Here is a 24999-nt window from a genome sequence, read left to right on the forward strand (position 1 = left end):
AGAGCAACAGACAATAGCAACAAACCTGTGAGAATCTAGGTAGCGGAGTCAGGAGACACAGGTACTAAACTTCTGTTCATATGGGCTCTATGTTCAAAAGGTGATGGGCTGCCTTCCTTCGGGAAGCTTTAGGGTTGGTTCTACTCAGTTGCCTTTTTCAGGAGGCTTCCTGTATTCTTTGGCTCGTCTTCAGAGCCAACAAGAGTTGGTCTGAGTCCTTCCCACACTCGGGCTCTTCTTCTCACTCCGTCTTCCAATTTTAAGGATTCTTATAATTACACGGAGCCAAATAACCCGGGATACTCTCCCTACTTTAAGGTCATCTGATTATCAGTCTCAGTTCTCTCTTCTGCCTGATTCCCCTTTGCCCTGTGCATTGGTCTCCTTGGGCTGCCATAAGAGACTACCACAGTCCAAGTGGCTAAACAACAGACATTGGTTTTCTCATGGTTTTGGATATGGTACGTTCAAGGTCAAGGTGCCAGCATGCTTGGTTTCTTTGGAAGCCTCTCTTCCTCTCTTCCTGTGTTGCACATGTCCATATTTTCACTGTACCCCACAAGGCCTTTCTGTGCGCACAGATTCTTGGTGTCTTTTCTTCTTAGAAATGCCACCAGTGCTATTAGATTAAGGCTCCATACTCATCACATCATTTCACCCTAATGATCTTCTTTGGCGCTCTATCTGCAAATACACTGGTGTTATAATGGACTTCAACCTATGAATTTAGGACTGGGGAGAGACAATTCAGTACACAACCCTGTTTAACCAATCACTGTCACGGGTTGCAGGGATAAAAATATGGAAATATTTTTAGAGCTATCACATAGCTGCTAGCTACCACAGAACCAGACCTGCAATCACGTATATATACAAAGTTCTAAAAGAGTAAAAAGCTGACCATAATATTTTGGAGTACTCCATGAATAAAGAAGTGATTACAATAAAAGATAGGATAGCTGTTGTTTGTGGGTGAGGATAAGGTAGGTGTTCTTCATACATGTATGTATGGCCTCAGATCCTCAGCCAGGCCTTGGCCCCTACATCATCTTCATCTTGATTAATCTGCCAAAATGAAACCCCAGGCAATTCCAGCCTGCTGGGATGGGGAGATTGCCCCTTACCATCTTTGCCAGCTTTTAAAATTCCTCAAACTTTATGCCGATGATGGACACTTGGGTAGGGCCCTCTAAAGTTGGCCAAGAAGCAAGGGCTCCCATTGGACTAGTCTACCACTGTTGTAAGAGCTTCATCAAGACCTTTGTTTTCACCCTATTAGTATCTGCTATATTCATCTTTCTTTCCTTTCCACAATAGTAAGTCACTACAGCTCTTATTTAGTGCGTTTTGGTTACAGTGGTTTCTCTTTGTCACTTTCAAAGGTTTCCATCACCCATGGTCAATGTCAACCATGGTCCAAAACATTAAGTGTTAATTTCAGAAATAAATAATTCACAAGTATTAATTGGCACTCCTGTGGGAAATCTTTGCACTGTCTGCTCCATCTCACCAAGAAGAGGAAACCTCTGTTTGTCTAGCTTACCCTGCTACCCAGGCAACCCATCCTTGAGTCACTTTTTTGGTTACCAGGCTGACTGTGGAGATATTGCAGTGCTTGTGTTCAAGTAGCTCTTCCTTTACTTAATAATGGCCCCAAAGGACAAGAGTAGTGTTCCCGACAATTCACATATGTCACAGAGGAGCCCTGCAGTACTTTCTCTAAGTGAAAAATGAGAGTACAATTTTTGGGAGAGAGGGAGAAGGAGTGTACATCCATATAACTATTGTTATAATCTTTGGGTTTTTTTTTTTTTTTTTGTACTGTGGATTGAATCCAGTGGCGCTGAAGAACTGAGCAACATCCCTGCCCGATTTTTCTTTCTTTCTTTCTTTCTTTCTTTCTGTCTTTTTTTTTTTTAAATTTAGAGACAGGGTCTCGCTGAGTTGCTTAGGGCTTCAAAAAGCTGCTGAGGCTGGCTTTGAACTTGCAATCCTCTTGCCTTAGCCTCCTGAAGTGCTGGGATTACAGATGTGTGCCATTCTATTTTATTAGTAGTTATTGTTTTTAATCTTGTACTCTGCCCAATTTGTAAATTAAACTTTACTATTGTTGTGTGCATACAGGGAAAAAAATCAAACATAAGGTTTGGAAGTATCTTAGGTTTTAGTCATTTGCAGGGGTTCTTGGAACATGTCCTCTGTAGATAAGCAGGGACTACTGTATATATTGCATGCTTTTCCAAAAAGTAAATTTAGATTTAACAGGTGCATCACAACCTTAAAATTGTGCATACTAGTGGAGTGCCATGTCTATTGTACAATGTTTAAATCATCCTATGAGTTTTTTAATATTGTAGGTGGACACCAAACCTTTATTTTATTTATTTATTTTTCCTGTGGTGATAAGGGTCAAACTAGTGTCTCATACGTGCTGGAAAGCGAAAAACCTGTGTGTTACAACCCCAGTCCCATGTATGATATTTAAATACGGTTGAACATATCATTATCCTCAAAAATTTATTATTTCTTCATGGTGAAAACACTCAAAATCTTTTCTTCTTGCTTTTTGAAATATAGGGTACATTACTGTTATCTAGTCACCCGTTTCTGCAGTAGTACACCAGAAATCCTTGCTCCTATTAAAAGTATATCTAGGTAACCATTGATCAAACTTTCTCCATTCCTCTCTCTCCCCTTCTCTCCCCAGCCTCTGCTAACCACTGTTCTACTCTCAGCTTCTGTGAGATCAACCTTTTCAGATTCTACATATGAATGAGATCATGTGGTACTTGTCTTTCTGTGCCTGGCTTATTCCACTTAACATCATGATCTCCAGTTTAGTCCATGATGTCTGAAATGACAGGATTTTCTTCCCTTTTATGATGGAGCAGTAGTCCATTATGTATAGGTACCTGTGGCCAAACACCACTCTATACCTGGCTGCAAAGATGCTCTAAGATACAGAATTAGATCAGTAGAATTTGAGTAAAGTACATTACTCTCCATGATGTGGGTGGGCCTCGTGCAATGAGTTGACCTCACGCAATCCATTGAACGCCTTATGAGAATAAGACTGAGACCCAGTGAAGAAGAATTATGCCTCCAGAATGCTTTTGGACTAAAGACTACAACATCAATTCTTCCCTGAGCCTCCATCCATCCTGTTGGCTGCTCTGCATATTTCAGATGCAATAAGTCCCAATATTGTGTTAGACAATTCCTTGAAGTAGACTTCCCTGCTCACCTGCTCACCCCTGCAGGCAGACAGGCAGCCACAGGCGCGCCCCCCCCACACACACACCATATTGTTTCTGTATCTCTGGTGAACACCAATACTGATTTTCATATCCAGAGTGGTTGTAGAGAATAGAATTTAGAGATGAGTTTTCTGAATTGGATCTCAGGTATTTGGAATCCGTTCTCCACATGAGTAGATTATAAGGCATGAAAGACTCCATTTACATTCATAAAAACAGCACCAATATTCCGTGACGTGATGTTATAATAGAGACACACAAGATCACTATTGGATACTCCAATCAACTACTTACAAAAAGCAAGATTCTAGGTTTTTATGATACCTTTGAAACTTTTTGTCAAATTAACAAGTGTAATGAGATTGGTGGGTTCTTTCTAACTGTGTTGGTGTAGAACTTAGAGAAAGAAAATTATGAGCTCAGGGATTTGAATCCCCAGTTCAAATGGCATGTAAATGACCTGAAATTTCCAATGCATGTCCTGATAGACACCTTTATCTTCTGTAGACACTGGGCTGAAATTTCTGGAATCCAAACCCAGATTCTCGTCCTACATGTGGCTGAATTAGAATGCAAACTGAATTCCCAGCCATGCAGCGTATGTACTGCTAAAGTGAGAGCATTGATTGGGGAGGGATGGGACCCTGAAAGTTGAAGTGAGGGCACATGGGAAGATCCTGATGATGCTGGCTACACTGAGCCCTTAGATTCTGATGAATGCTCTTCCTTAGCAGCAGCAGCCACTCTACCCCTGCCTGAGGAGGTGAACCTTGCTTCACCTGATGAAAATGGAATGTTATCCCCTGCAATACTTGCATTGAAAGGAACTGCTGATTACCCTCAAGTCACGCTCCACCCCCACCCCTTTACTTCTGGATGCATAGCTAGAGTAATGTCAGGGCAGGTTTCTAAAGGTGAGGTGCAAACTGTGACCTTTGATGAGCTGCAATAACCTCCAAAAGGACAGGATAAGGATTTCTTTCAGTATATACAGACAAAAATGTGAAGGATATGTGTGTGAATGGACATTAAGGATGTGGGCCAATGGTGGAAGGAACATAAAGTTGGAACAGGCTGAATTTAATGAAATGGGACCACAAAGCAGAGATTCTGAATTTAGTGTCATAGCTTGAGGAGTTAGAAAGGGCTCTATGTGTTTGTTTAGATGGCTAAGACGTGGATCAAAATGTAGCTTCTACTAAAGAAAGTTCCAGTGACAGACTTTCCTTGGTATAGTATAGAGAAAAAGATCTGATGATTTAGGGGGAGTGGAAGGCTAGAGAGGACTTATCATTTAAGACTTACCCTAGGAGAATCTTGAGGACATCCCTTCACCATGACTATGAGAAATAAGTTTGTGAGAGCAGCCTGAGCATCCTTGAGGAGCTCTGTAGGTCAGAAATGACCGTAGCGACCATTGCCACTGAATTATGAGAACTTAAATGCATTGTGTGTAATTGGATCCAGTGGTGGCAGGGGGAAAGTGGTGGCATTTAATCACCAAACACAAGGTAGGCATTCTTCCCGTAGGGTCAAATCAGCTATCTGAACGCTATAACTTACAGTTGGTCATGGTGTTCCTGGAAGTGATATTGATGGGAAGTCTACTGAAGTCTTACTTGAACCATGTCAGTGGGCGAGTTTCAGGTCAAGTGAACAAGTCTAATTTGAATTAAAAAAAAATAACTGATTGTCTCAGGCAATGTTTCCAGATTTGAGCCAGTTCACAGACCCAGAACCCCTTAATGAAGGGCAGGCTGTTTGTGGAAGGACTCAGGTACGTTACCAAAATTTATACACCTAACCTCCCTCCCAGCCTTCCCCAAAGAAACCTAAAGCCTTTTACTGGTGTGACTATGTACTGGGGAACAAAAATAGAAGACCTTGCAGGGATTACTGTATATGGCCCCTGAACTGACATTCATTCTGTGGTAAATGCTCTCCTGGGAGCTGAGAGCAAAGCGACATGATAAACTCAAAAACAATGTGCCCATGTGCACCCCAAAAAAAGGCCGCATGGCACACTCGGTGCACAGGACCAACTCTGGCAATACTCTGTGCCCAGGTGCAACCCTGCCATAATCCTATTGTGTGTGACACTGTCGCAACTATGTTACAATTTTATTGTATAGAATACCCAATCAAAATGTGTGTTACCCGATGGAGAAGGCAAAGTAACCAACATGTAGAAGACAAGCCCTGCTGTACTCTGTGCTCCACTGTGCCTGTGCACAATGCTGAAGGCTGCAGTGTCCTGTCTCCCTGTGCGACAATCCCTCAATATTTCTTGAGGGCTCGTGTCCAGGGTCTGGAGGCAGAGATGGTATGCCCTCTGTCACTGGGGTGCAGTCCCTGGGATTCTGGGGGAGGGAACCTCAATCTGGTGCCAGTGGGCTGATTGATCCATAGGGGACTAACCCTCCTGGCCTGCCAGTGAAGGACCTGGGAGCACAAGTGAACCCAGAGGGACCTCAGGAACCAGCTCAGGGAGCTCTGGCTCTCAGCCAGGTGGGAGCCTGGGTTCAAGAGTTAGACCTGCTCTAATTGGCACAAGGGGGGCCTGATCAACTCCAAGGGATGCCCCAGTAGGCTCCATTGCATGAGACAAAAACGAAAGTCTAAGGTACTGGGCAGCAGGTTGGAAACTATTTGAATGCAAGCTAATGGTGGCTGAATGGCGCAGGCTAAGCCCAGAGCGAATGCAGAGTTCTGATCCATGGGTCCGTGGCAATCCTCATACTGCTTAAGGCAGCATGTTGTAGGGACAAACGAGGCAAGGCACTGAAGACAGCAGGAAACAGTTGTATTTGGCTGCAGCCAGGTTCAGAGGGTACAGTTTTTGTTGTCGTCAATCAATCCCCTGAACCCCGAGTTCAGGGAGTTTCAGAGTTTTATTCCCAGCATATAAGGGAGGGTCTCAGAAGTTCACAGTCTGCAGAAGTTCACATAAAAGTAGCTGTTTCTTTCACTGTTCTGGGCAAGTTAACTCTTCAAGGACAGCACCTGAGAAGGGGAGAGCTTCTTTTCCCCTTTCTTTCCTCCCCCTGCCAGCTGTTACCATGGAGCCCAGTTGTAACTTATCTTAAAAATGTACACATCTCTGTGAAGCCCAGCTCAAGGCCAGAGGCCTTGTTGGCCCATTTCTTCAAAGTACTATACTGGATATGTTTGTGAAAAACTAGTAAGGGGGTGTCCAGCACCTGGAATGCTCGTATCTTCTCGCCCAGTGGCCAAGTAAACAGGGTGACATGAAAATAGGAAGTTTATCTACAATGGACTCTTCTGCTGACAGTCCTAAAATCAGCCATGGTGAAGAGGGCTTTTCTGTGGAGAAAGGGGGTGCCACTTCAATTCCCCCCTTTAATGATGCTCCCCATAATTTAATCCTTTAAATTTAAGAGCATCATTACCATTATCTTGGCTCAAGGCCTTATAGAATGCCAAAACCTTAGTTGTTGTCATCCTTTCAACAGCAGCTTCTGTAGTGGACCCCATAGTTTTAATGCACAGTGGAGCCAAGCATGGGAGCAATGAACAGGTTAACAGCAGAATACCCATTGTAGCAGTTAAGTTTTAAATCTACCAAGAGTTGAAAAGCATCTCCCAAAAGCATGTTTGGGACCCAAACTTTAATGCCCTTCTAGGTATGAATGAGCACATGTGCTAGTTCTCTTGTGTTGTTGACCATATTCTTAACTGTTTGTCTATTGTCATCCATTTGGATGCAACAATCTGAGCTCTTGACCTCTCCACATGTATTCTTTCCTCAGCCAGTAAGTAATCTAATGCCAAGCGGTTTTGATAGTTAGCCACTCACATCTGGTCTGTTGTGTGGCCAGGAGGTCAAAGGATGTGGCAGTCTGATTAATAATAATTTTTAGTACAGCTTGTAAGTGAATAATTCTGTTTAACATGTAAATAGGAGTTCTATAGCTCCAACTGCCATTTTGTGCCCAGGTAGCAGGAGCAAAAGTGGCAATAAATCCTCTGGGGTGGCCAGTTACCTTCATTCCAAGATTGGTGACCTCCTAAATCAAGTTTCTTTCCAATGGACCTCTTTTTCCTTTCCAAACAGTCATCCATCCATTGCATTCCTCTGGCAGGACAGGTCCTAAATATATGTTTTACCACCTCCTGGTTATAGTGGATTGTCTTGACACATGGTTCACATGATCTCCATGGTTGGAATAGGAGTAGGGCAGAACCTCGTAAGGTGATCAAAGGAAACTAAACTAAATAATAGACTAACATTTTGGTTAGCATAGGTTAAATAGCATGAATTAACAACAACAAAAAAAACTAATAACACCAAACAAATCCTAGAAAACTTATATAAGAAAGATAAAACAAAGTATAAGTGAAATTTTGTTACCCAGAGTCCAGTCAGTTAGGAGTTACTGTTATCAAACCAGTAGCAAAAACCAAACAGAGAACTATGTATATATCTAGAAGCAAGGGGTGCCAATGCATTACAGTATAAGAACTATCTCTGAGGTTGAAAGAGTCCATTAGTCCTGGTGGGCAGTTTATCCTTCATGGGGCATTGATCAGCCAGTCCCTCCTGTGTGGCTGGAACAGGGCCGTGGCCTCCTCAAGCTTCGGCCGTGCGTAGACCAGTCAGCTTCCGGTGTGACTGGAGCAGGGCTGTTGTCCTTCTGATCCTCAAGCTTCTCTGGTGCTCCTTTTTCTTTGGGATGGTCAGCTTCAAGAGTGTAGCAGCATCTGGAGGGCATTCCCAGGCCTCAGCTGCAGGCGTGAGTCTGGTGTAGTGAATCCAGGGACCTATCTCTGCAAACTTTACTGTAGTTGGGATGGATAAAATAACAGTGAAAGGGCCTGTCCAAAGAAGTTCAGGGGTTAAATATTTCATTTTTTGACCTAGACTCAATATCCAGGCTTGAAGGAGTGTGCACCTGTGGTCAAACTTACTGGCAATTTTTCTCTAACCCATTGGTTGAGAACCTGTAAAGTTTTCCCTAAGACTTGAAGCTGTCGTCTCAGGGTTAATTTTCCTATCTCTCTTAAGTCCCCTAATAAGAGGGGGGGATGTCCCATATACAATCTCAAAAGAAAAGAATCCATTCCTCCTAGTGGGAGTGGATCTAATACTCAACAGTATGATAGGGAGAAGTTCCTCACAATGTAAGTGAGTCTCCTGACACAGCTTACCCAATTGAGCCTTAAAGTCCTGTTCATCCTTTGAACTTTACCAGAACTCTGCAGCCTATAGGCAGTATGTAACTTCCATTTACACTCTTGGTCAGTAATCATACCGCCTCTGCCCAAAAGCTGGCCTATTGTCTGAGCCAGTACTTATTGGGACACCAAATCTGGGAATCATTTCCCAGAGAAGCATCCTAGTATCTCCTTAGCCTTTTCATTGTGGGTGGGAAAGGCTTCCACCTGTCAGAGTATGAACACACAAAAACCAAAAGTTATTTATAGCCCCGTGAGTGTGGTAGTTCAGTGAAGTTTACTTTTAATTCTTCAAAAGGGGCTCCTCCTATAGTTTGGATTCCTGGTGGAAGCTTTGCCCCCTGACAAGAATTGTTGTGAGCACAAACATCACCTTGTTTGCAGACCATCCAGCTGTTGCTTGTGAGCCAGGGGACATAGAAATGTTGACTCAGAACTGTCTCAAGTGTTGTATGTGCAGCATGTTTCCCTGTAAAACTGTCTGATAAAGGCTGGGGCTAGAATCTCCGGATGGCTATTGGGCCATCAGAAAATCTCTACTATCTTTTCTTTTTCAGTCTTAAATCACTTACTTTCATGTTGGGAGTATGTTGGTTCCTACTCTGTTAGCTAGTTGGCCAGGCAGAAGGGCAGCATTTAAACCTGGGACTGGATTGTCTTCCCGTTTCTTGCAGACAGCTAAACTGGCCTCTCTGTCAGCTCTCCGGTTGCCTGAGAAACCACAGTGTCTCCGTTTTGATGACCTCTGCAGTATGTAATCACAACCTTCCTGGGAGCCCACAGCGCATCCAAAAGTTTAAGAATTTCTTGTCCATACATCATGTTCCCCCCTTTTTTTCTCTCCTGAGTTAATTAGCCTACATAAGGCCCTATGAACATGAAGGGTAGCGAACGCATATTTTGAGTCTATGTAAATATCCACACAGACTCCTGCTGTCAACTGAGGTGCTTGAGTCAAAGCAATAAGTTTTACTTTTTGTGCTGAAGTTTCCTGAGGCAGAGGTTCTGCCTTGACAGTGGAGTCCAGAGTGACCACTGCATATCCAGCAAAACATACCTCATCTTTTATAAAACTGCTTCCATCTGTGAAGTACTCTGCATCAGGGTCCTCGAGAGGCTGGTCTGTTAGGTCTGGTCTGCTGGAGAATGCTGCATCCACGACCTCAACACATTTGTGATCAGGTTTTCCAGGTCCAATGGGCAGCAAAGTTGCTGGGTTTAGAGTTCTGACGACCTCAACGTGGATACGTGGGTTTTCACATAACATGCCCTGATATTTGACCATTTTTCATTAGTCAACCAATAGTGTCCTTTATATTTTAACGATGTCAAAATTGAATGAGGAACTCTGACAACCAGTTCTTGTCCCATGGCCAGTTTATCAGCTTCCAACATCAGAAGAGCTGTGGCTTCAAGGGCCCGTAAACAAGGTGGCCAGCCCTGGGCTACAGAGTCCAGCTGTTTGGACAAATAGGCCACTGGACGGTGCCATGCCCCCAGCATCTGAGTCAAAACTCCTATAGGCACTCCAGACTGATCACGGACATACAGAAAGAAAGGCTTTGTGAGGTCAGGGAGCCATAATCCAGGTGCACAGGTCAGTGCTTGTTTAATGTCCTCAAAGGCCTTTTACTTAGTTGACCGCCATATAAGAGGATCCCATTTCCCCCCTTTGTGGTTTCATAGAGGGCTTTTGTCATAACTGAAATTTGGGGATCCATACATGTCTGAAGCCAGTAGCCCCCAAGAATTCTCTAGTCTGATGGCAGGTTGAAGGGACTGGAATTGAGCAGATCTTCTTTTGAGGCCCAGTTGCTATTGTCTGTCCTGTTGCCAAGTCAGATGGTAACCAAAGTATTGGACCTTTTTCTTGATAGATATGAGATTTTATGTCAGAGTCCAGTGCTGTCCCAATGATGGTGTACTCAAGCCCCTGGGAGGAACTGTCATTTAGGGAAGGGAGGCGTACATAGAGCGTCTGGCGCTTTGTGTGTGTGTGTGTGTGTGTGTGTGTGTGTGTGTGTGGTATCTCCCAGTGCAGGATCTTGGCGGCTAGGATTCTCCAACTCTTAAATCTAATGTAAATCTTAGCAGAGACTGATGACCTGGGACATCATTTGTGTAAAAGGCACCTATGTCAATCTCGCCGTGAGCCGTCTGCCAAGGTTGGAGGGCAGCGGTGCGGTTCTGTGCAGGTCCCAGTGTGGCAGCCACATTGTGCCCACCTAGGTGGTGCTCTTTGTGTGGCTTTCTCCTCCTGCCAGGTGGGAGCCTGCTCTAATTGTATATATTAGTTGCCCCACTTGTGCTTTTGTTCAGCATACCTGGGTGCATGGGGCTCTGAGTCCCTTCCTGCTGGTGGCTCCCAGCGTGTGGCTTGGAGCCAGGGTGGCATGTCTTTTTGGAGTGAGCACCCTATGGCCCACTACTAGTTGTTAACATGAACATATTCCTGGTTCATTTGGGGGCTTGCAGCAGCTGAGCCCTCCTGAGGCGCTGGGTCTCATGCATCAGATGCAGTTGTGTGTGTCTATGGGACCCCTGCCATAATCGTCAATCATCAACTTCCCAGCAAGTGGGAAGAAACTGAAAGGAGGGGCTGGGGCCAAAAGTTGGGGGAAAACATTCATTCCTTCTCTGTTCAAGGCTTAGCATGTGAGCATGGCAGTGGGTGCTTGCCCGCTGGGGCCATTGGAGGCTTCCCCTTTTGTCCGGCCACATTTTTTTTTCTTTTCCTTATAAACATTTGGACCATTGGCTTTGTTCTAGTGAGACACCCCTTTGAGTGACCTCTGGGTTTGTGGTGAGGGCCGCTGTAAGGAGATCCATCCTCCTCTTCATCTTTCTGGTCTGCCTGTCTTTGAGTCTCCGGATCTCGATTGATGAAAACTGTGGTGGCCACCTTAATCAGCTCACTGGCACACTTCTCAGTAAAGCCCTCTAGGATTGTAATTTTTGGCAAATGGCTCTCTGAGCCTGTCCCACAAAGGCTGCATTCATCACCTGTTGCTTGCACCTGTGCATTTCTTCACTGACAAACTGGCATTGCAGCTGCTACACTTGTATGTACCCCTTCTCCCCCGGGCACCTCTGGTGCCCATGGCCAGTTTATCAGGTTCCAACAGCGGTGGTGGCCTGGACATTTAGCTCTGAGTCAGTTGCGCACATCTCTTTCGATTATTGCTGCCAGTTTCATAGGGCAGAGGGGCCTTAGGCAGATGTGGGGCCGAGAGAAATGTTCAGGGCTATCAAGGGTGCAAGAGGGAGATGCTAGAGCAGCAGGAGGCTTATCTCGGCTCTGTTTGTCTGCAGATGCGCTTGGCTTAGGCTAGGGCTCCGAGCTGGCTCATCTTCCTTCTAACTCTTGGGCACAGACAGTGTGTTTTGTTCTCTTTTTTTCCTATTCTTTTAGACTTCCTAGGAGGGCTTCTTGACGTCTCTCTATCTTTAGCCCTTCTTCTTTGTTGGGGCCCCATCCTAGGTCTGGATAATGGGCTGCATCAGATCAGTCATGGCCCAGGGTTTCTCCGTGTAGGAGGGAGTATGATTTTTCCAGCTTATGAGCTCAATGGTGGAGAAAGGCTGGCACACAAAACTGCCTTGTCTCCCTCAGGTGTTTCCCTCTGGTCAACATGGGCAGGTCCTTTAGTTCCTTGCAGGGGCATCTGGACTGCTCTCATCTGAGTTGTGGCTCTGGTCTTGGGACAAATCTCCCACCTTCATCTTGGGAGGTGAAAGAGTCTTTGGTCCTAGGAAGACTTTGGCTCTGAGGACATCACAGAAGAAGGAGTAGCCAGTATTGGGGGGCCTTCATTTGTTGCCTCTGAGGACAAGGGGGTGAGGGGACAGTCTGTTGTCCCTGTGGTCTTGGCAAAGTTGGGTAGAGTGGCACTTAAGGTTGTGGGTCCTCTTCTGGCTCAGGGGGAAAACTGTATCCCTTTCCTGTCTTTCCTAGTCAGGTTTTCTGTTTAGCTGTTTTCCGCCGGGTCTTAGAGACCATTATGCTCCTGGCTAACATCAGCTTGGTCTGTCCATCTAGACAGGCTCTCAACCAAGGGGGCTGTTTCTGTATTATCTCTTGTCAGCAATCCATGTAAGAGAAATGGTTCAGGGATTCCAACAACAATCAAATGGACCTCAGCAAACACTCTCTCATCTAAAGATCCTTCTGGTGGCCATCCCACATCTTGGGTGAGCCAGTCTAATTCACAGAGTATGCAACCTTTGTGGAGTGAGTCTCACTCCAGTTACCAGGAAAACCTTCCTAAAGGTTTCTCACACACATTTCAGAAAGCTCAGTTTTCTTAGTGTGCCTCCCATGTTCCACCCTACATCGGTGTCACACACTTAGAACAAAACCACACTTAGGACAAGACTCGCTTGGTCCATCTCCGGCCATTCCCCTCTCAGGGACTTAGGGCCCTCTTAGCCTTGTGGATCGGTATCAACCCCCGACCTGGAGCTTTCACCTAGAGGTCGGTTGGTGAAATCCCGCCATAGACTGTATGAGGTGCCATGGAATCGCGGATCAGGACTCTGTACTCACTTCGGCCCTCAGGTTGGGTCGGAACCCTTCCCTTTGTCTGTCTCATTCACACACTTTCACACAGACGTGGCCAGGACAGAATTCCTATACCACCCAAATTCCAATAATTCCAAACCAAGCAGAAAAGGGAGTCACGGTTTCCCCTCTGCTCACTGACCCCAAACAGAGACTACTCGGGCAACTCCCCGGGTCCCTTTCAGCTCCAACCACTTTGGAGGGTACTCGGGACCCAACAGAGGGTGACCAAGCCTCTCTTCCACCCACTTAGGCCTCGAAGGGGAAGTCAGGTGGGCTACAAAACCAAATGGACCCAGGTCCTACCTGTTCAGATGGGCGGTGCTCCAAAAGACTGATTCTGGTTCCTGCTTCCTGTGGGTTCTGCTGTGCCTTGGGATGGCAGCCTCAGGACGCCTGGTGAGTCGATCCTGTCCCCCATCGCCCCAGGGAAGCTGGTTCCCGGAGACAAGAGAAGCAGAATAGCCTTCCTTACCTCCTCTGTCCAATCTGGGTCGCCAAAAATGTTGTAGGGACAAAGGAGGCGAGGCACCGAAGATAGCAGGGAACAGTTTTATTTGGCTGCAGCCAGGTTCAGAGGGTACAGCCTTTGCTGTAATCAATCAATCCCCTGAACCCCGAGTTCAGGGAGTTTCAGAGTTTTATACCCAGCGTGTAAGAGGAGGGTCTCAGAAGTTCACTGTCCGCAGAAGTGCACATATAAGCAGCTTTTTCTTTCACTGTTCTGAGTATATTAACTCTTCAAGGACAGCACCTGAGAAGGGGAGGGCTTCTTCTCCCCTTTCTTTCCTCCCCCTGCCAGCTGTTACCATGGAGCCCAGTTGTAACTTATCTTAAAAATGTACACATGTCTGTGAGGCCAGCTGAAGGCCAGAGACCTTGTTTGCACATTTCTTCAAAATACTATACTGGATACGTTTGTGAAAACTAGTAAGGGGGTGTCCAGCACCTGGACTGGCTGGTATCTTCCCGGCCAGTGGCCAAGTAAACAGGGTGATATGAAAATAGGAAGTTTCTCTACATTGGACTCTTTTACTGACAGTCCTAAAATCAGCCATGGTGAAGAGGGCTTTTCTGTGGAGAAAGGGGGTGCCACTTCAAGCACAGGGCTCTCCGTAAGGTCTTCAAGCCTGGCCCAGGTTGAGGATTCACAGTGATCTGCCAATGTTGTTGAGAGCCACAGCCGAAGGGGCCCCAGCAAACTTCCAGCTGCCAGCAAACTTCCAGCTGCCAGCTGATGATTGGCTCACAGGGGCCCCAGCAACTTCTACTGCCAACTGATTGGCTCCTCTGTGCTGATGCTAATTGGGCTGTTTCCCCGCCCTTTCAGACCATGGAGCTGCTCATTGGGGGACTTTTTTTTGGCTCCGCCCACGCGACCCAGCCAATCGGCCTCAAGAGCAGGAAGAGTGGGGGAGGTTGAGAGGCTTGTGGGAAGCCGGTGGTGACAGTTGGGCTCTGAAGGTTTTTCCTGAGGAGTTGTGTGGTTTGGTGTGTGTGGTTCTAAAAATAAAGTTCGTTTCTTTTGACAAGTGGCTCCTGAATTGTGCCCAGCCAGACTGCGGCACAAATGTGAAGAGGCGCCTGAGAAATCTACGGGAGGGATGTGTCTAGAAGTGGCCAGAGACAGTGATTGCTCACCCCTTTTCCTCCCCCCACCAATGTGTGTGATTGCTGTCTTCCAGGGGGAGGAAATGCTTGGCAAACAGAGTAAGCTTACTACCCCACCCCCCGCAGAGTGTATGACAAAAAATATCAAAAAGGGATATTCTGGAGACTATGGAGTTAAGTTGACCTTCTGTGAAATATATTGGCCCTGATTCAGAGGAGGTTGGCCTGCCAAGGAGTCATGAGATAAACAACTAGTTAGCAAGGTGTTTAGGGTCATTGTAGGGGACCCTGGCCAGCCTGACAGTTCCCTAACATTGACTGTTGGTAAGACGTGGTCCTCCCTTGGCCACGTTGGCAGAGGGCTTGTCTGGAAGAGAAGTAAAATAGTATGAGGGGCCGGGTGATATCTCCCTCACAATGCTGACCAGAAACCAAGATGCCCATTCTATCTGGAGAGCCCAAGGAAATCCCCCACCTTATGCACCAGCATATGCCCCACTGCCACTAGCACTGCCTACAATTACTGCAGCCAGAAACTCTCTAGAGGCTGCTCACACCACTCAGGCCACTTCTCCCACAGAAGCCACCCGAAATGGCCCTCACCATAGCCATCTAGTAGCGTCCAGGTTTAACCCTGTATACTCTGGCCAGAGAGTGCCAGGAGGTCCCAGCTTACACCCCCGCTTCCCAATACACAACAAGGTGCCCTGCAGATGCCACAGAGAGAAACCCAGGGTCCCATCTACTATGCTCAAGACAGGCATGTGCAAGGGGGACAACGTACCTTCATATAGCAGCCTCTTACCACTGCTAATCTCCTGAATTGGAAAAACCATACCCCCTCCTTCACTGAGAAAACTCGGGCTATGATTGATCCCCGCCCAGGAGCTTCATGGCCCACACTGGTGCAGAAAGCTCTGCGGTGCTCTAACCCGTGAGCCCACTCCCAAAGTGACAATCCACTATTGTGGAAACCACAGTTAGCCAAGCTCATCACCCTATTCACTGCCTGGATAATGCAATTTAGGTGGCCATGACGTTATTCACGAATTCCGGTACCTCTATGACTGCCCCATGCCTTTAATGGGTTGAGACCTTTGGAAAAACTGCAGGCACAGAACACTTTCCACTCTCACGGCCAAGCCACCCTGACCCCAGGAAGGACAGCAGCAAAAATCCTCCTCTCACGGTCCCCCAAGCAGAACAGTGGTGCCTCTACAGTCTTGTAGAAAGGACACAACGGGGACCTGAGCTTCCTTTCAAGGTGTCTGAGATGTGAGCTGAAGATAATTCTCCTGGACCAGCCCAAAACATACTCCCCAAGGTAGTGGAATTAAAGACAAGTGCTGGACCTATCCATCAAAAACAATATTTCCTTCCTCCCAAGGCACAGATTGGGATCCAGAGGCACCCAGAGAGACTTCTCAAGTGTGGAATCCTCTGGCCCTGACAATCATCCTGAAGCACAACTCTCTTGCCAGTCCACACAATGTCAACTCGGCCCAGAGAGAAAAACAGTCCAGTTCAATCACGGTTCTGCAAACCCGGCGCCAGTTCTGGGAGTTCCTTGGGTCTGGAGGTCTCTGTAGAATCTAGATACCTAACTTCTCTATCTTGGCAAAACCTCTTTATGAAGCCAGAAAGGTGGAACAGTGAGAATTTCAACAAGCCCAAAAGAAGGCCTTTGAGGAAATCAGTGAGCTCTCACCAATGCAGCACCCAGCTTGGGAATCCCAGATGTGCCCAAGCTTTTCTTCTTGTACATACATGAGCACACTGTCATTGCAGTGGGTGTCCTAACCCAAATGCTGGGGTGATGGCATTGGCCAGTGGCTTACGTCTCCAAGCTCCTTGACTCTGTCACTCAAGATTGGCCACTCTGCCTAGAGCACTTGCAGCCATGGGCCTCTTGGTATCAGAGGCTGACAAACTGACTATGGGACAGGAATCCACAGTCTGGGTGCCACACTGAGTTCTGATATTAATGGAGTATAAAGGACAATATTGGCTGACTAATGCCTGTATGGCCAGACGTCAGGGAATGCTGTAGGAAAATATACACATCCACCTAGAAGCTGTGTAGACTCAAAACCCCACAACCCTACTCTCTGTCTGGCCAGGTCAACTGGATCATGACAGCAGCAAACTCATGGTTGAGGTATTTTCCAGCCAACTTATGAGACCAGCCTCCCAAAGACCCCAATGCTGAGTACCTCACCGATGGTACTAGTTTTGTGGAAGAAGGAGAACTCCCTGATGGGTACTCCATGGTGACCCTAAATTCCACCATTGAGGTGAAACCTCTGCCAAAAGGAACCTCATCAGGCTGACCCGAGCCCTTTAACTGGCAGCAGAAATATGTGTCAATATATAGACAGACTTGAAATATGCCCTCACTACCCTCCATGTGCATGCATGGAGCATTATATAAAGACAAGGACCTAATCAGAACAGGAGGCTGAAGCATAAAGTAAAACAAAGAAATCCTGGAACTGTTAGATGCTGTATGGGCTCCTGAAAAAGGTGGCAGTCATACAATGTCAGGAACATCATGGGGAAACTCTATGGTCATTCTGGGACATCATAATGGAGACCAAGAGGCCAAGTTCCTGGCCTCCAAGGAGACCACAGAACAAACCGCCATGACTGCCACCCTATTCCCTAGTGCATTGGTAGAATGGGAAACCAATCAGTCACAACATGAGAACATCTGGTTTCAAACCAAAGATGGAAGTTACCACCTGGGAAGATGGTGTAGGTTTGAAGATGGCCAAACAGCAATTACCAGGCCCAAGCCCCAGCCTTTGTCAAGCAGTTCCACTAGGAGACCCACATTTGCCAAACAGGTCTGGAGGCCACATTGGTTCGACATCTCCACATTCTCTGGCTCTCCAGCATAGCCTGAGCAGTGTTGCAAACAATGTAAAATATTTACCTGGAATAACCCTGTCAGGGACCAAAGTTCTCCCCTGGGGTGCAACGTGTTGGATGGCCCCCATTTGAAGATATATTTGTGGACCTCATTGAGCTCCCCTGGGTCTGTGCTATAAATATTTGCTTGTCTTTTTGTGCACTTCCTCAGGCTGGATAGAGGTCTTCCCTAGTCACATAGAGAGGGCATGTGAGGTGGCCTTGTCTCTCCTAAAGGAAATCACTCCTTGATTTGGAATCCCCATCACCACGGGATCAGAAAATGGGCCATCATTCATGGCTGACGTGGAACGATTGTTGGCAAAGAGGTTGAAGATCACCTGGAAGTTACATCCTGCCTACCATTCCAGGATCTCTGGGAAGGTGGAGTGAATGATCCCAACTCTAAAGTTACAATAATGCAAACGGTGTCATGAAAACCTACCTACACTGGGACCAGGTGTTGACAATTGCTTTGTTAAGAATGAGGTCTAAACCTACTAGACAGACAGTTTTTCCCCCTTATGAGATTCTTTAAGGACACGCTCCTCCCGTCATGAGAGGCACACGAGGAGATCTAAAGGAATTGGGCAACGTTACTCTGAGACAGCAGTGTCCTCAGCCCTGACCATTGTACACCATTGGGCTAGGGAACTGCTACGTGTGAGCCTGAGCACTGATGCCAATCTCTTCAAACCAGGAGATGCTATTTGGGTAAAGGAATGGAATGTCCAGCCACTAAAGCCCCTTTGGAGGGGTCTGTTCACTGTCATTTCATCACCCCTACTGCAGTGAAGGTGGCTGAGGTGGTCTCCTGGATTCATCACAGCAGGGTGTAACCAGCTTCTTAGGGTTGGGAGTGCATTCCTGATCCAGCTCTACCATGCAAGTTAACCATCCAGCTGCATCCTGGGGACCCCTGAGGACACAGCCCTGCTTTGGTCACTCTGGAAGCTGACTATTCTATGCAAGGCAGAAGATGGAGGAATCAACTGCCTGCCAGGATAAATAAACTATTGTTATTTCCCATATTGGCCTTTGCACTGTAAATGTTTGGCACTGCCACCCCTTACCCCTCTCTGTTTTACAGTCTTAGCCTTAATATTCTCCATAGGATTAGCAGAGACTGCTCTGGCTGACTTGAACTGCATTGGAAAGTTTTAGTAGTCTTTTACCTTCTTTTGATAGGATGTTTCATTGCTATTGGCTGTGTTTGATCCAGCTCCCATCAAGCCCCTCATCCTGTGATGCATGGATTTGCATGACTCAATCAGGCAAGGTATAGCCACAACCCTACTATCTATATCTATCTATCTCTGTATCTATATCTATCTATCTATATCTATATCTATTTGTATCTCTTCCTCTCTCTAAATATATATATCATGCCCATTTATCTTGCCAGGGAATGGTCTCAGGGATGTATAGACATAATAAACCACCACTTCTATCTGCCAACAGGAAGCTCAATATACTTGGTTTGACCCTCAGTATTCCCCAACTGAGGAGTGGCTGGAAGTCCAAAGCTCGCAGATGGCGATTTGGAATAGAATACATTGATTTACAAAGTTCAGTTCACTAATCTAACGAGTGTCAGTACCTTTTGATGCATGTGGGGTCATTAACAAAACTTGGTCAATTGCTGTGGCCAACCATATGTCTACCACATAACATGGAGGCTCATCTGGGGAAAGGAGGTACAGGCTCAATGACAATTATATGTGCAAAAGAACCTGTGGTCCATTTGTATTGATTATGCTGGGATTTTGGTTTTCTTTTCTTTTCTTTTCTTTTTTTTTTTTTTTTTGGTCCCCCTTGGAGTTGTGTTACATGGGCCACTTTGCAGAGTAAGAGCAAAACTGTCCTCCTTCAAAACGTTACTACAACCAACTGTAAACTGGAAGGAAGCCTGTAGCCCTGTCAATTTTGCTATTCTTTTTTTTTTTTTTTTAAGGCAGCCTATAGCCAGGCATATTTCAATGACCCCTTATGAGTGGCCTTTTATTAGAAAGTCTGGTGGAAATTAGTAGGGCTTAGGCTTGGCTAAATGATAGATTCTTATGGGGAGCTAGGTGTGTATTCATTTCACTGTTCTTGACCCTGAAGACTCCGAGGGAAACCAGGGCACCAGATTGGTATATGTATAGCTAGAGGAGGCAATGACGCAGGAGCCATACTACACTTCCAGTGGGTCACAGCTTTGCTTAAGTCTTCCTCCCACCATTCTTTCATTCCTTTTATGAGAAAATGGAGGAAAGCCTGCCTCCTATCACCATAATGACCAGAAACCTGTTCCTAACCTTGGCAGAGACTACAGTTCAATCTCTGATTGTCTCTTTTTGCTATGTGTGTGGAGGAACTAATATGGGGGATCAGTGGCCATGTCTAGCTCCATTCGCTTTCCATGCCCCCCCCCCCGCCATGAGCCCTATAGTGGAGCCATGTTTCCCGTTCAACTATTGGTGATTGGTTCCTCACAACTTCATTACTGGAAATATTGTCTTGCCCAAGAGGGAAAACAGTTTAACATTTCAGCTGGGACCTTAACATATCTGGACCAAAAATTCTATAATGTAATTACCCAGAAAAACCAATGGTGAGAATCCTAAAATCACACAAAACCACATCTCAACCTCCTGCCAAATTTCTCTAACCTCAAACTTGCCTGGAAAAATGCTGCCTTAGAAATCAAATGGCAAGCCCAAGGTGGACTCTACTGGATATGTGGAAGGGCCGCCTATGCTTAAAGCTCGCAGATGGCAACTTGGAACAAGATCCACTGATTTATGAAGTTCAGCCCCAATCCCAGTCTGAATCTTGTATACTGTGGACAATTCGCCCTCCTTCTTCCTCCTTCCACTAACCAGCAGGGAGCACTTGGGAGTCCCAGTATAGGAAGACCAAGGGGTCCAAAGAGAGCTGCCACAAGCCCTGGCATTTAGTGACAGGAAAGATGATAGGTGGCCCCCTGAGTGGATAATTCACTATTATGGTCCAGCCACCTCTGCAGAGGATGTGTCCCAGAGGAACCAAACTCCCATCTACATATTAGATCGCATCATTAGGCTGTAGGCTGTGGTTGAAATGATAACTAATGAGACTGCCCAAGCCTGCAATTTATTGGCCACATAAAGAACGCAAATGCACAATGCTATCTATCAAAACCACTTGGCTTTAGAGTGGGGACAGACCTTATAACCCAGAGTAGCAGGCAGGATAGGATTAGGCAGGCCCCCAACATGAAAACCACAACGCTTATAAGTTTTGAATCCCACAAAAAATTTTTTTTGCACATATAATTGTCATTGAGCCTGTACCTCCTAGACTATTTGCCTGCTTCTGAAGGTGGAGCATGTGGGAAGTTTAAGCTGAGCAACTGTTGCTTACAAATTGAAGATGTAGGCAAAGTCATAGAAGAAATTACAGATCAGATGAGAAAGATCACCCATGGCCTGGTCCAGATCCGAAAATTTGGAAACCTGGAGAATTATTTGGAGGAAGGTTTTCAACTTTTGTGGGATTCAAAACTTATAAGTGTTGTGGTTTTAATGTTGGGGGCCTGCCTAATCCTATCCTGCCTGCTACCCTGGGTTATAAGGTCTGTCCCCAGTCTAAAGGAGGCTATGTTTGAAAGAAAAATGGCTGCACATATAATGATGTTATGGAAATAGAAGCCATTGAATCAGGATGATGCTCTTTGACCCTGAAGGAATTCGAACATCAAAGGGGGTAAGAGTTTACCATGTGGCCTGTGCAGTGGTTTCATTAATGAGGTTCTAGGCATTAAGTTAATTAGAAGAGATCAAAATAAAACACACAAACCAGTACCTCATTTTACATTGCTAGGTCCGAGACGGCTCGCCTCCCTGGTTCCCGCCTCTAGCCGCCCAGCAGGGCAGCGAGGATTTCTCTGGGCTAGCAGGAGAGAGAGAGAGAGCGAACACGCTGGGGAGTAGCCTTTTATTTGGGGGACAAGAGATTCAGGGGAGAATTCCATCCAATGAAGGTTGAGGGGGGGGCTGCACTCCAAGGTCAGGGTCAGTGATTGGGTCTCCGGGGTCAGTGGTCACGCACACCCCCACACGGATGGGCTCTCTCATCAGGAAAGGGTCGGGATAGCTCCGACACAGCCAGAGCGCCTCAGGCCCTTAACGGGAGTCACCCAATCACGTGTCAGAATGGCTCCCCACATAAGAGATCTCCCAGAAGAGAGAGAAAGGCCAGGAGATGCACTCAATATCTATGTGCACCTGCACCATCAACATGCACCACCAAAGTAAAGAAAAGGAGACACAGCACACTCTGTGCATAGGTGCAACTCTGCCGTCATCTTGATGTGCATGACACTGTCACAACTATGTTACAACTTTATACTACAGAGTGCCCAATCAAGATGTATGTGATCACATAGGGAAGACAAAGGAACTAGCATGTAACAGGGGGATATAAGAAAACACTCCAGTGTGCTTGGGGCTCAGACTCTGGATACAAAACAGCTGGGCCAGTGCTACTGCTAATAAATGCTGCTCCCTGCTGAACACCCAGGTGCCCTATCTCTCTGTGTGAGAATCCTGCAACAATTCCAGAAGAGTCACTGTGGTCCACTAGTCAGAGTTGGGGATGATGGAGGTCAGGTAGTCAATGGAGTTTTAGCTCAGGTCTGAATCTAGTGGGTCCAGTGGATCTCAAAACCCATCTTCTTATTTTGCCAGTCTCAATATGCAAAATTGGTATAGATAGACTCAGCAGCTGGTGGAATCCCCTCATGGTTTCCCCTTGAGAGGAATACCCATTATTATTGTGGGAATGGTCAAGTGGAAGTGAGAGCCGGAGATAGAAATGGGTCAGGTAGACAGGATTAAACTCTACCCTTACCCCCAGAGTTTACAACTGGAGTAGACAGCTCATGACCAGTGACTCCATTAGAGCCAGAAGGTATGCTCCAGAACACTGAACCAGTCCCTGAGAGGAAGCTGAATGTGATCCACACCCTGATTGGACAGGGGGCACATGAACACCAGGTATCCTGTGTAACTAGACTCAAAGACCCACTTCTTTACAACCTCTAGCCTGTGGGCTAACTAACTCCCCTACTAACATTATCATATAAACCTCTTGACCATAACCACTCTGGGCAACCGACTCTTGGGACCCCTAACTCTGAGGAGGCTCAGCTTTTTTTTTTTTTATTTCTACTACTTTGATGAATCCTGTTACTTTGCTCTCAGCCTTCATATCCAGTACCTCATTCTTCCATTTCTTACGACAAAGAACCAACAGCTTTCCTCCCATCTCAGAAGGCTGCAGGATTAGTTCCACCTAGGAAAAGAGTCCACCAAATTCAATTCTGCATTCCTACTGGTGTTGCAGAGATCAGTGCCACCCCTGAGGAGTTTAAGGATACAGGGATGGTGATTCCCAGCACATCACCATTTCATTTGCCTATTTGCCAGTACAGAAATCAAGGTTAGCCCAATGATGGCTCCAATCACAGGTACTGTATTGGTAGTGGTTTCATTGCTTGGGCAGATTAAAACATCCACTGGTACCTGGTGTGCAGTTACTGATGTGGTGTGTGTGTGTTTGTGTGTATGTGTTTTGTTTATGCAACTTTATTGAAGAAATATAAATCAACTACTAGCAGAGCTATAGGTTGATCACTCATCTATTAATAACTTGCATCATTTATTCAGGGCTATATTAAACAGTGAATTGGAAGATAGATTAACTAATAGCTCCAAGCCTCCTAACAATTTAAGCTAAAATTACAAAATGTTTTGAGACCGTATTTTGGAATACAAAGAGTGTTTGACTTCCAATTTCCATTCTCTGTGGGACAAGAATAGCTCATTCCTTTGTTGATTTTTTTAAAAAAATATTTTTAGTCGTAGTTGGACACAATGTCTTTATTTTATTTATTTTTATGTGGTGCTGAGGATTGAACCCAGCGCCTCGCTCGTGCTAGATGAGCACTCTGCCGCTGAGACACAACCCCAGCCCCTCATTCCTTTATTGATATGTATAAAATACATCACGTTTTCTGTTCTGCTGATGCTACAAATTCAATACCAATTCTCCAGCCACATGAGCATAAAGTATGTCAAATCTCTGATAGTGGAAGGTTTCAACAAAAAGGATGCTGCTAGAATAATACTGCTTGCTTTGATGTGACAACTGAGCATCTATCTCCCTCCCCTCAGATGATATCCTCAGTATGTTAGAACAGTGAGGAATGGTTTAGTCTCATAACCAAGTTAGTGTGAAGACATTGGCCACATAAAACACATGCTCCAGTTTTTTTTAAATTCTGAATCTTGGGCAAGTGTTCTCTTGTAACTACTTTACAGTAGTTTCCTAAAGCACTTACCGTCCAAAGCTGGAAGAACTTAAGTCTTCTCAGGTGAGCATGTGAATGAACGGTGGGAGATAAATGAAAAATAACATTTGAAAAGATGAGGTCTGATAGGGGAGCATCTAGAAAAGAAAATCAAAAAAAGGAAGAGTCATTCAAAGTTTATTCCAGCTATAATGCAGGTTATTCTTACTTTAAGGTAGCGTCACATGGCATACTTCTGAGTCCTTTCCTGATACATTCAGTTGTACTTATCTCTGTCTTATAGATCTGTGCAATCTCTTGTACAAAAAGGTCATCTGGGTTTGGATCACATAGCAGTGAACAAATGGATAAAAGAACTTTAGAAATAGAGCAGGAGACCACTGTGACCTTAGAATATTGAGACAAATTACTGTTAATATGTGGATGATAAATTCTTGTAAATGCAAACATAGATGGTTCAAAGGGATAGTTTGTAGGGAAATGAATTGTCAAAAAGAATACACCACCTCTATATGGGCTGTCATTAGGTCCCCTAATTGTGGTTTCACAACAAAACGTATCATCCTCAACCGGACCTGCAGAACATTGTGCTGGAGGGTCACAGCCCAAATCACTGAGTTGCTTATAAATCTGTTTCGGCACCATAGTCTGTGCTTTTTGTCTGGCTCCTAACTATCTCGTGTGTACTCAAAGTTCCAGCCCAAATTCTTGATAATCCAGGCGGGAGGGAAGGATTGTCTCTTCTTCTCACATGGGCTGAGCCAGACACAAGTGTAGAGGGGCTGGGGCCTCCCTCAAGCTGTGGCCTCGGCCTCCTCCCCACATAGCTTTTGTTGCCTCCCCCGTCCTAGGGGCTGACACGTACCACACAGCCACACAGCACATGCATGTTTAACCATACCTGTCAGTACAGACCACCAGAGACGGCTTGTTTTCAGCTGGCAAAGCTGGTCCGTCTACTCCCAGCACCACATCTTGATTTAAATCAAAGAGATCTTGATCAATTTTTGTTCCACAAGACATTACACTCGTCTCTCATATTGATGATGTCACGCTAGTGGGACTTAGTGGGCAAGATGCAGCAGCTACTCTGGACTTACTGGCATGACATCTGCATGTCACAGGCT

General features: G+C 45.8%; 1 pseudogene across 1 annotated transcript; it reads right to left on the reverse strand.

Annotated features, from left to right (window-relative positions):
- Positions 1 to 24092: 24092 nt before the first annotated feature.
- LOC308639900 (ubiquitin-conjugating enzyme E2 D2-like) lies at positions 24093 to 24517 on the reverse strand (annotated as a pseudogene). The gene has a single exon. The product of its transcript is annotated as a ubiquitin-conjugating enzyme E2 D2-like (transcript).
- Between the last annotated feature and the right edge of the window lie 482 nt (positions 24518 to 24999).

Source organism: Spermophilus citellus (assembly GCF_964194105.1).
Source record: "Spermophilus citellus genome assembly, chromosome: X".
Classification (NCBI taxonomy): Eukaryota; Metazoa; Chordata; class Mammalia; order Rodentia; family Sciuridae; genus Spermophilus; species Spermophilus citellus.